Source organism: Cololabis saira, unplaced genomic scaffold (assembly GCF_033807715.1).
Source record: "Cololabis saira isolate AMF1-May2022 unplaced genomic scaffold, fColSai1.1 scf025, whole genome shotgun sequence".
Classification (NCBI taxonomy): Eukaryota; Metazoa; Chordata; class Actinopteri; order Beloniformes; family Belonidae; genus Cololabis; species Cololabis saira.
In genome coordinates this window covers 378,756-390,000 of record NW_026906189.1, presented here as the reverse complement: position 1 = coordinate 390,000, position 11,245 = coordinate 378,756, and the positions used below count along the sequence as shown (strand labels likewise).

At 52.8% G+C, this 11,245-nt stretch overlaps 7 non-coding genes across 7 annotated transcripts; all 7 read right to left on the bottom strand.

Moving 5' to 3' along the window:
* Positions 1-2,096: 2,096 nt before the first annotated feature.
* On the bottom strand, positions 2,097-2,169 carry trnav-aac (transfer RNA valine (anticodon AAC)). The gene has a single exon. It is a non-coding gene; the product is annotated as a tRNA-Val (tRNA).
* Positions 2,170-2,425: 256 nt separating this feature from the next.
* Positions 2,426-2,507, bottom strand: trnas-aga (transfer RNA serine (anticodon AGA)). Its single transcript has one exon. It is a non-coding gene; the product is annotated as a tRNA-Ser (tRNA).
* Positions 2,508-4,814: 2,307 nt separating this feature from the next.
* trnav-aac (transfer RNA valine (anticodon AAC)) lies at positions 4,815-4,887 on the bottom strand. Its single transcript has one exon. It is a non-coding gene; the product is annotated as a tRNA-Val (tRNA).
* A 256-nt stretch (positions 4,888-5,143) lies between these two features.
* trnas-aga (transfer RNA serine (anticodon AGA)) lies at positions 5,144-5,225 on the bottom strand. The gene has a single exon. It is a non-coding gene; the product is annotated as a tRNA-Ser (tRNA).
* A 2,305-nt stretch (positions 5,226-7,530) lies between these two features.
* trnav-aac (transfer RNA valine (anticodon AAC)) lies at positions 7,531-7,603 on the bottom strand. Its single transcript has one exon. It is a non-coding gene; the product is annotated as a tRNA-Val (tRNA).
* Positions 7,604-7,859: 256 nt separating this feature from the next.
* trnas-aga (transfer RNA serine (anticodon AGA)) lies at positions 7,860-7,941 on the bottom strand. The gene has a single exon. It is a non-coding gene; the product is annotated as a tRNA-Ser (tRNA).
* Positions 7,942-11,018: 3,077 nt separating this feature from the next.
* On the bottom strand, positions 11,019-11,091 carry trnav-aac (transfer RNA valine (anticodon AAC)). Its single transcript has one exon. It is a non-coding gene; the product is annotated as a tRNA-Val (tRNA).
* Positions 11,092-11,245: the final 154 nt, after the last annotated feature.

Genomic DNA, 11,245 nt, shown 5'->3' with positions numbered 1-11,245 from the left:
TTAGGTTGAGACATATTTTCATCCTCATTTTGATTAAATGCATTTTCATCAACAGTCAGTGCAGTATGTTCATAGATCATACATCCACTTTCTTGTTTCCAAAAAGCTCTGGATAGATTTCAGTTAATCTCTCACATCTCATGTATGAGAGGATCTCTTAATTAGCAGAGGATGGTTTCGATCCATCGACCTCTGGGTTATGGGCCCAGCACGCTTCCGCTGCGCCACTCTGCTGTATAACCAGGATGTGACTCCGCCACACAGTGGGGGGGAGGGGGGGGGGGGGGGGACTTAAAAGCGGGTTCCCTGGTTCGGACGGTGAGCCGGGTCTCTGGGTGGCTCCAGGTGAGCCGGGTTGTTGAGGTTGTTGAGTTGTTGTCAGGGTCTGGTGGTGGAAGCTCCTGAGGTGTGGTGGTGATGCTGCTGGGGTCTGGTGGTGCAGCTAGTGGGGTCTGGTGGTGGAAGCTCCTGGGGTCTGGTGATGGAAGCTCCTGGGGTCAGGTGATGGAAGCTCCTTGGGTCTGGTGATGGAAATTCCTGGGGTCTGGTGGTGGAAGCTCCTGGGGTCTGGTGGTGATGCTGCTGGGGTCTGGTGGTGATGCTGCTGGGGTCTGGTGGTGGAGCTAGTGGTGTCTGGTGGTGGAAGCTCCTGAGGTGTGGTGGTGATGCTGCTGTCGTCTGGTGGTGGAGCTAGTGGTGTCTGGTGGTGGAAGCTCCTGGGGTCAAAGTCCAGAGTGCTAACCATTACACCATGGAACCCTGTTCAGCTTTTATTGTGTTTTTATTGTGGTCCTGAAACCAGAACATGAGTAAAAAACAATATGCGCTTGAGCATCTGACAGAGTGCTGTCCATGGTGCTAGGAGCGTCTGGGTGTTTATGGTACCAGGGCCCTGGTCCTCCAGGCCCAAGGGCTGGCTCTTTCACTCCAGTGGCCGGTCGGTGGGGGGCTTAAAAGCGGGTCCCCGGGTTCGGACGGTGAGCCGGGTCTTTGGGTGGCTCCAGGTGAGCCGGGTTTTTGAGGTTGTTGAGTTGTTGTTAGGGTTTGGTGGTGGAAGCTCCTGAGGTGTGGTGGTGATGCTGCTGGGGTCTGGTGGTGCAGCTAGAGGGGTCTGGTGGTGGAAGCTCCTGGGGTCTGGTGATGGAAGCTCCTGGGGTGTGGTGGTGGAAGCTCCTGGGTTCTGGTGGTGATGCTGCTGGGGTCTGGTGCTGATGCTGCTGGGGTCTGGTGGTGGAAGCTCCTGGGGTCTGGTGGTGGAAGCTCCTGAGGTCTGGTGGTGGAAGCTCCTGGGGTCTGGTGGTGGAAGCTCCTGGGGTCTGGTGCTGATGCTGCTGGGGTCCGGTGGTGGAGCTAGTGGGGTCTGGTGTTGGAAGCTCCTGGGGTCTGGTGGTGGAGCTAGTAGGGTCTGGTGGTGGATGGGGTCTGGTGGTGATGCTGCTGGGGTCTGGTGGTGGAGCTAGTGGGGTCTTGTGGTGGATGGGGTCTGGTGGTAATGCTGCTGGGGTCTGGTGGTGGAGCTAGTAGGGTCTGGTGGTGGATGGGGTCTGGTGGTAATGCTGCTGGGGTCTGGTGGTGGAGCTAGTGGGGTCTGGTGGTGATGCTGCTGGGGTCTGGTGGAAGCTCCTGGGGTCTGGTGGTGGAAGCTCCTGAGGTCTGGTGGTGGAAGCTCCTGGGGTCTGGTGGTGGAAGCTCCTGGGGTCTGGTGGTGATGCTGCTGGGGTATGGTGGTGGAGCTAGTGGGGTCTGGTGTTGGAAGCTCCTGGGGTCTGGTGGTGGAGCTAGTGGGGTCTGGTGTTAATGCTGCTGAGGATTGGTGGTGGAGCTAGTGACTTACATGTTTTGAAAAAGGCGGGCATGACGAAAAGATCCTGTAAAAAATCTCTGTAATATGTTTCTTTTTTTCCTGTAAAGTTGGACATTTGAAAGATTAGGTAAATGGGGAATGACTGGCTTTTAATCAGTTGTGGAACTGCAACGAAATTCATTTCTGCATAAGACCCAATGCGAGAAAGAGATGGTCGACCTTCCTGTGCCGAGCACCAAGAAGAGGATTAGAGGGGTTTTCCAAGTCCAAATAATATTATTGCAGTAATACATGTTTCCGCCCAGTTTCGAACAGGGGACCTTTCGCGTGTTAGGCGAACGTGATAACCACTACACTACGAAAACTTGCATGCTTTGAAAATGGCGGGCGTAACGAAAAAAAAATCCTATCTTCAAATCATTCATGTTAGAAATAAATGTGTGATTTCATATAAGTTGTCCTGGTGCGGTAAAATTAAAAATCATCCATCGGTATTACCATGCTGGGTAGAAAATACAAAATGTACCACAAGGGAAGCCAACTGATTACTTTTGAAAGACAGTACTGGATATGATTAATAACTGCAAATTAGGCAGTCGTCTTGCACATTCAAACATTACTCGTTGTTGGCAGGATTCGAACCTGCGCGGGGAATCCCCAATGGATTTCTAGTCCATCGCCTTAACCACTCGGCCACAACAACCTGTCAGCTGTGTGTATGTGTGTGTGTGTGTGTGAATCTTCAGAAATAGACAATTTAGAGTCTTTATTTTAAAATGGTTGGTTTTACTTTATTTTAAAATGGTTGGTTTTACTTTATTAGGTTGAGACATATTTTCATCCTCATTTTGATTAAATGCATTTTCATCAATAGCATTTTCATCAACAGTCAGCATCAACAGCCAGTATGTTCATAGTTCAAAGATCATACATCCACTTTCTTGTTTCCAAAAAGCTCTGGATAGATTTCAGTTAATCTCTCACATCTCATGTATGAGAGGATCTCTTAAGTAGCAGAGGATGGTTTCGATCCATCGACCTCTGGGTTATGGGCCCAGCACGCTTCCGCTGCGCCACTCTGCTGTATAACCAGGATGTGACTCCGCCACACAGTGGGGGGGAGGGGGGGAGGGGACTTAAAAGCGGGTCCCCTGGTTCGGACGGTGAGCCGGGTCTCTGGGTGGCTCCAGGTGAGCCGGGTTGTTGAGGTCGTTGAGTTGTTGTTGGGGTCTGGTGGTGGAAGCTCCTGAGGTGTGGTGGTGATGCTGCTGGGGTCTGGTGGTGCAGCTAGTGGGGTCTGGTGGTGGAAGCTCCTGGGGTCTGGTGATGGAAGCTCCTGGGGTCAAGTGATGGAAGCTCCTGGGGTCAAGTGATGGAAGCACCTTGGGTCTGGTGATGGAAATTCCTGGGGTCTTGTGGTGGAAGCTCCTGGGGTCTGGTGGTGATGCTGCTGGGGTCTGGTGGTGATGCTGCTGGGGTCTGGTGGTGGAGCTAGTGGTGTCTGGTGGTGGAAGCTCCTGAGGTGTGGTGGTGATGCTGCTGTCGTCTGGTGGTGGAGCTAGTGGTGTCTGGTGGTGGAAGCTCCTGGGGTCAAAGTCCAGAGTGCTAACCATTACACCATGGAACCCTGTTCAGCTTTTATTGGGTTTTTATTGTGGTCCTGAAACCAGAACATGAGTAAAAAACAATATGCGCTTGAGCATCTGACAGAGTGCTGTCCATGATGCTAGGAGCGTCTGGGTGTTTATGGTACCAGGGCCCTGGTCCTCCAGGCCCAAGGGCTGGCTCTTTCACTCCAGTGGCCGGTCGGTGGGGGGCTTAAAAGCGGGTCCCCGGGTTCGGACGGTGAGCCGGGTCTTTGGGTGGCTCCAAGTGAGCCGGGTTTTTGAGGTTGTTGAGTTGTTGTTAGGGTTTGGTGGTGGAAGCTCCTGAGGTGTGGTGGTGATGCTGCTGGGGTCTGGTGGTGCAGCTAGAGGGGTCTGGTGGTGGAAGCTCCTGGGGTCTGGTGATGGAAACTCCTGGGGTGTGGTGGTGGAAGCTCCTGGGTTCTGGTGGTGATGCTGCTGGGGTCTGGTGCTGATGCTGCTGGGGTCTGGTGGTGGAAGCTCCTGGGGTCTGGTGGTGGAAGCTCCTGAGGTCTGGTGGTGGAAGCTCCTGGGGTCTGGTGGTGGAAGCTCCTGGGGTCTGGTGGTGGAAGCTCCTGGGGTCTGGTGGTGGAAGCTCCTGGGGTCTGGTTCTGATGCTGCTGGGGTCCGGTGGTGGAGCTAGTGGGGTCTGGTGTTGGAAGCTCCTGGGGTCTGGTGGTGGAGCTAGTAGGGTCTGGTGGTGGATGGGGTCTGGTGGTGATGCTGCTGGGGTCTGGTGGTGGAGCTAGTGGGGTCTTGTGGTGGATGGGGTCTGGTGGTAATGCTGCTGGGGTCTGGTGGTGGAGCTAGTAGGGTCTGGTGGTGGATGGGGTCTGGTGGTAATGCTGCTGGGGTCTGGTGGTGGAGCTAGTGGGGTCTGGTGGTGATGCTGCTGGGGTCTGGTGGAAGCTCCTGGGGTCTGGTGGTGGAAGCTCCTGAGGTCTGGTGGTGGAAGCTCCTGGGGTCTGGTGGTGGAAGCTCCTGGGGTCTGGTGGTGATGCTGCTGGGGTATGGTGGTGGAGCTAGTGGGGTCTGGTGTTGGAAGCTCCTGGGGTCTGGTGGTGGAGCTAGTGGGGTCTGGTGTTAATGCTGCTGGGGTTTGGTGGTGGAGCTAGTGACTTACATGTTTTGAAAAAGGCGGGCATGACGAAAAGATCCTGTAAAAAATCTCTGTAATATGTTTCTTTTTTTCCTGTAAAGTTGGACATTTGAAAGATTATGTAAATGAGGAATGACTGGCTTTTAATCAGTTGTGGAACTGCAACGAAATTCATTTCTGCATAAGACCCAATGCGAGAAAGAGATGGTCGACCTTCCTGTGCCGAGCACCAAGAAGAGGATTAGAGGGGTTTTCCAAGTCCAAATAATATTATTGCAGTAATACATGTTTCCGCCCAGTTTCGAACAGGGGACCTTTCGCGTGTTAGGCGAACGTGATAACCACTACACTACGGAAACTTGCATGCTTTGAAAATGGCGGGCGTAACGAAAAAAAAATCCTATCTTCAAATCATTCATGTTAGAAATAAATGTGTGATTTCATATAAGTTGTCCTGGTGCGGTAAAATTAAAAATCATCCATCGGTATTACCATGATGGGTAGAAAATACAAAATGTACCACAAGGGAAGCCAACTGATTACTTTTGAAAGACAGTACTGGATATGATTAATAACTGCAAATTAGGCAGTCGTCTTGCACATTCAAACATTACTCATTGTTGGCAGGATTTGAACCTGCGCGGGGAATCCCCAATGGATTTCTAGTCCATCGCCTTAACCACTCGGCCACAACAACCTGTCAGCTGTGTGTATGTGTGTGTGTGTGTGTGTGTGTGTGTGTGTGTGTGTGTGTGTGTGTGTGTGTGTGTGTGTGTGTGTGTGTGTGTGTGTGTGTGTGTGTGTGAATCTTCAGAAATAGACAATTTAGAGTCTTTATTTTAAAATGGTTGGTTTTACTTCATTTTAAAATGGTTGGTTTTACTTTATTAGGTTGAGACATATTTTCATCCTCATTTTGATTAAATGCATTTTCATCAACAGTCAGTGCAGTATGTTCATAGATCATACATCCACTTTCTTGTTTCCAAAAAGCTCTGGATAGATTTCAGTTAATCTCTCACATCTCATGTATGAGAGGATCTCTTAATTAGCAGAGGATGGTTTCGATCCATCGACCTCTGGGTTATGGGCCCAGCACGCTTCCGCTGCGCCACTCTGCTGTATAACCAGGATGTGACTCCGCCACACAGTGAGGGGGAGGGGGGGAGGGGACTTAAAAGCGGGTCCCCTGGTTCGGACGGTGAGCCGGGTCTCTGGGTGGCTCCAGGTGAGCCGGGTTGTTGAGGTTGTTGAGTTGTTGTCAGGGTCTGGTGGTGGAAGCTCCTGAGGTGTGGTGGTGATGCTGCTGGGGTCTGGTGGTGCAGCTAGTGGGGTCTGGTGGTGGAAGCTCCTGGGGTCTGGTGATGGAAGCTCCTGGGGTCAGGTGATGGAAGCTCCTTGGGTCTGGTGATGGAAATTCCTGGGGTCTGGTGGTGGAAGCTCCTGGGGTCTGGTGGTGATGCTGCTGGGGTCTGGTGGTGATGCTGCTGGGGTCTGGTGGTGGAGCTAGTGGTGTCTGGTGGTGGAAGCTCCTGAGGTGTGGTGGTGATGCTGCTGTCGTCTGGTGGTGGAGCTAGTGGTGTCTGGTGGTGGAAGCTCCTGGGGTCAAAGTCCAGAGTGCTAACCATTACACCATGGAACCCTGTTCAGCTTTTATTGTGTTTTTATTGTGGTCCTGAAACCAGAACATGAGTAAAAAACAAAATGCGCTTGAGCATCTGACAGAGTGCTGTCCATGGTGCTAGGAGCGTCTGGGTGTTTATGGTCCCAGGGCCCTGGTCCTCCAGGCCCAAGGGCTGGCTCTTTCACTCCAGTGGCCGGTCGGTGGGGGGCTTAAAAGCGGGTCCCCGGGTTCGGACGGTGAGCCGGGTCTTTGGGTGGCTCCAGGTGAGCCGGGTTTTTGAGGTTGTTGAGTTGTTGTTAGGGTTTGGTGGTGGAAGCTCCTGAGGTGTGGTGGTGATGCTGCTGGGGTCTGGTGGTGCAGCTAGAGGGGTCTGGTGGTGGAAGCTCCTGGGGTCTGGTGATGGAAGCTCCTGGGGTGTGGTGGTGGAAGCTCCTGGGTTCTGGTGGTGATGCTGCTGGGGTCTGGTGCTGATGCTGCTGGGGTCTGGTGGTGGAAGCTCCTGGGGTCTGGTGGTGGAAGCTCCTGAGGTCTGGTGGTGGAAGCTCCTGGGGTCTGGTGGTGGAAGCTCCTGGGGTCTGGTGGTGGAAGCTCCTGGGGTCTGGTGCTGATGCTGCTGGGGTCCGGTGGTGGAGCTAGTGGGGTCTGGTGTTGGAAGCTCCTGGGGTCTGGTGGTGGAGCTAGTAGGGTCTGGTGGTGGATGGGGTCTGGTGGTGATGCTGCTGGGGTCTGGTGGTGGAGCTAGTGGGGTCTTGTGGTGGATGGGGTCTGGTGGTAATGCTGCTGGGGTCTGGTGGTGGAGCTAGTAGGGTCTGGTGGTGGATGGGGTCTGGTGGTAATGCTGCTGGGGTCTGGTGGTGGAGCTAGTGGGGTCTGGTGGTGATGCTGCTGGGGTCTGGTGGAAGCTCCTGGGGTCTGGTGGTGGAAGCTCCTGAGGTCTGGTGGTGGAAGCTCCTGGGGTCTGGTGGTGGAAGCTCCTGGGGTCTGGTGGTGATGCTGCTGGGGTATGGTGGTGGAGCTAGTGGGGTCTGGTGTTGGAAGCTCCTGGGGTCTGGTGGTGGAGCTAGTGGGGTCTGGTGTTAATGCTGCTGGGGTTTGGTGGTGGAGCTAGTGACTTACATGTTTTGAAAAAGGCGGGCATGACGAAAAGATCCTGTAAAAAATCTCTGTAATATGTTTCTTTTTTTCCTGTAAAGTTGGACATTTGAAAGATTAGGTAAATGAGGAATGACTGGCTTTTAATCAGTTGTGGAACTGCAACGAATTTCATTTCTGCATAAGACCCAATGCGAGAAAGAGATGGTCGACCTTCCTGTGCCGAGCACCAAGAAGAGGATTAGAGGGGTTTTCCAAGTCCAAATAATATTATTGCAGTAATACATGTTTCCGCCCAGTTTCGAACAGGGGACCTTTCGCGTGTTAGGCGAACGTGATAACCACTACACTACGGAAACTTGCATGCTTTGAAAATGGCGGGCGTAACGAAAAAAAAATCCTATCTTCAAATCATTCATGTTAGAAATAAATGTGTGATTTCATATAAGTTGTCCTGGTGCGGTAAAATTAAAAATCATCCATCGGTATTACCATGCTGGGTAGAAAATACAAAATGTACCACAAGGCAAGCCAACTGATTACTTTTGAAAGACAGTACTGGATATGATTAATAACTGCAAATTAGGCAGTCTTCTTGCACATTCAAACATTACTCGTTGTTGGCAGGATTCGAACCTGCGCGGGGTATCCCCAATGGATTTCTAGTCCATCGCCTTAACCACTCGGCCACAACAACCTGTCAGCTGTGTGTGTATGTGTGTGTGTGTGTGTGTGTGTGTGTGTGTGTGTGTGTGTGTGTGTGTGTGTGTGTGTGTGTGTGTGTGTGTGTGTGTGTGTGTGTGTGTGAATCTTCAGAAATAGACAATTTAGAGTCTTTATTTTAAAATGGTTGGTTTTACTTTATTTTAAAATGGTTGGTTTTACTTTATTAGGTTGAGACATATTTTCATCCTCATTTTGATTAAATGCATTTTATCAACAGTCAGTGCAGTATGTTCATAGATCATACATCCACTTTCTTGTTTCCAAAAAGCTCTGGATAGATTTCAGTTAATCTCTCACATCTCATGTATGAGAGGATCTCTTAAGTAGCAGAGGATGGTTTCGATCCATCGACCTCTGGGTTATGGGCCCAGCACGCTTCCGCTGCGCCACTCTGCTGTATAACCAGGATGTGACTCCACCACACAGTGGGGGGGAGGGGGGTAGGGGACTTAAAAGCGGGTCCCCTGGTTCGGACGGTGAGCCGGGTCTCTGGGTGGCTCCAGGTGAGCCGGGTTGTTGAGGTTGTTGAGTTGTTTTTGGGGTCTGGTGGTGGAAGCTCCTGAGGTGGGGTGGTGTAGCTAGTGGGGTCTGGTGGTGGAAGCTCCTGGGGTCTGGTGATGGAAGCTCCTGGGGTCAGGTGATGGAAGCTCCTTGGGTCTGGTGATGGAAATTCCTGGGGTCTGGTGGTGGAAGCTCCTGGGGTCTGGTGGTGATGCTGCTGGGGTCTGGTGGTGATGCTGCTGGGGTCTGGTGGTGGAGCTAGTGGTGTCTGGTGGTGGAAGCTCCTGAGGTGTGGTGGTGATGCCGCTGTCGTCTGGTGGTGGAGCTAGTGGTGTCTGGTGGTGGAAGCTCCTGGGGTCAAAGTCCAGAGTGCTAACCATTACACCATGGAACCCTGTTCAGCTTTTATTGTGTTTTTATTGTGGTCCTGAAACCAGAACATGAGTAAAAAACAATATGCGCTTGAGCATCTGACAGAGTGCTGTCCATGGTGCTAGGAGCGTCTGGGTGTTTATGGTACCAGGGCCCTGGTCCTCCAGGCCCAAGGGCTGGCTCTTTCACTCCAGTGGCCGGTCGGTGGGGGGCTTAAAAGCGGGTCCCCGGGTTCGGACGGTGAGCCGGGTCTTTGGGTGGCTCCAGGTGAGCCGGGTTTTTGAGGTTGTTGAGTTGTTGTTAGGGTTTGGTGGTGGAAGCTCCTGAGGTGTGGTGGTGATGCTGCTGGGGTCTGGTGGTGCAGCTAGAGGGGTCTGGTGGTGGAAGCTCCTGGGGTCTGGTGATGGAAGCTCCTGGGGTGTGGTGGTGGAAGCTCCTGGGTTCTGGTGGTGATGCTGCTGGGGTCTGGTGGTGCAGCTAGTGGGGTCTGGTGGTGGAAGCTCCTGGGGTCTGGTGATGGAAGCTCCTGGGGTCAGGTGATGGAAGCTCCTTGGGTCTGGTGATGGAAATTCCTGGGGTCTGGTGGTGGAAGCTCCTGGGGTCTGGTGGTGATGCTGCTGGGGTCTGGTGGTGATGCTGCTGGGGTCTGGTGGTGGAGCTAGTGGTGTCTGGTGGTGGAAGCTCCTGAGGTGTGGTGGTGATGCTGCTGTCGTCTGGTGGTGGAGCTAGTGGTGTCTGGTGGTGGAAGCTCCTGGGGTCAAAGTCCAGAGTGCTAACCATTACACCATGGAACCCTGTTCAGCTTTTATTGTGTTTTTATTGTGGTCCTGAAACCAGAACATGAGTAAAAAACAATATGCGCTTGAGCATCTGACAGAGTGCTGTCCATGGTGCTAGGAGCGTCTGGGTGTTTATGGTACCAGGGCCCTGGTCCTCCAGGCCCAAGGGCTGGCTCTTTCACTCCAGTGGCCGGTCGGTGGGGGGCTTAAAAGCGGGTCCCCGGGTTCGGACGGTGAGCCGGGTCTTTGGGTGGCTCCAGGTGAGCCGGGTTTTTGAGGTTGTTGAGTTGTTGTTAGGGTTTGGTGGTGGAAGCTCCTGAGGTGTGGTGGTGATGCTGCTGGGGTCTGGTGGTGCAGCTAGAGGGGTCTGGTGGTGGAAGCTCCTGGGGTCTGGTGATGGAAGCTCCTGGGGTGTGGTGGTGGAAGCTCCTGGGTTCTGGTGGTGATGCTGCTGGGGTCTGGTGCTGATGCTGCTGGGGTCTGGTGGTGGAAGCTCCTGGGGTCTGGTGGTGGAAGCTCCTGAGGTCTGGTGGTGGAAGCTCCTGGGGTCTGGTGGTGGAAGCTCCTGGGGTCTGGTGGTGGAAGCTCCTGGGGTCTGGTGCTGATGCTGCTGGGGTCCGGTGGTGGAGCTAGTGGTGTCTGGTGCTGATGCTGCTGGGGTCCGGTGGTGGAGCTAGTGGGGTCTGGTGTTGGAAGCTCCTGGGGTCTGGTGGTGGAGCTAGTAGGGTCTGGTGGTGGATGGGGTCTGGTGGTGATGCTGCTGGGGTCTGGTGGTGGAGCTAGTGGGGTCTTGTGGTGGATGGGGTCTGGTGGTAATGCTGCTGGGGTCTGGTGGTGGAGCTAGTAGGGTCTGGTGGTGGATGGGGTCTGGTGGTAATGCTGCTGGGGTCTGGTGGTGGAGCTAGTGGGGTCTGGTGGTGATGCTGCTGGGGTCTGTTGGAAGCTCCTGAGGTCTGGTGGTGGAAGCTCCTGGGGTCTGGTGGTGGAAGCTCCTGGGGTCTGGTGGTGATGCTGCTGGGGTATGGTGGTGGAGCTAGTGGGGTCTGGTGTTGGAAGCTCCTGGGGTCTGGTGGTGGAGCTAGTGGGGTCTGGTGTTAATGCTGCTGGGGTTTGGTGGTGGAGCTAGTGACTTACATGTTTTGAAAAAGGCGGGCATGACGAAAAGATCCTGTAAAAAATCTCTGTAATATGTTTCTTTTTTTCCTGTAACGTTGGACATTTGAAAGATTAGGTAAATGAGGAATGACTGGCTTTTAATCAGTTGTGGAACTGCAACGAAATTCATTTCTGCATAAGACCCAATGCGAGAAAGAGATGGTCGACCTTCCTGTGCCGAGCACCAAGAAGAGGATTAGAGGGGTTTTCCAAGTCCAAATAATATTATTGCAGTAATACATGTTTCCGCCCAGTTTCGAACAGGGGACCTTTCGCGTGTTAGGCGAACGTGATAACCACTACACTACGGAAACTTGCATGCTTTGAAAATGGCGGGCGTAACGAAAAAAAAATCCTATCTTCAAATCATTCATGTTAGAAATAAATGTGTGATTTCATATAAGTTGTCCTGGTGCGGTAAAATTAAAAATCATCCATCGGTATTACCATGCTGGGTAGAAAATACAA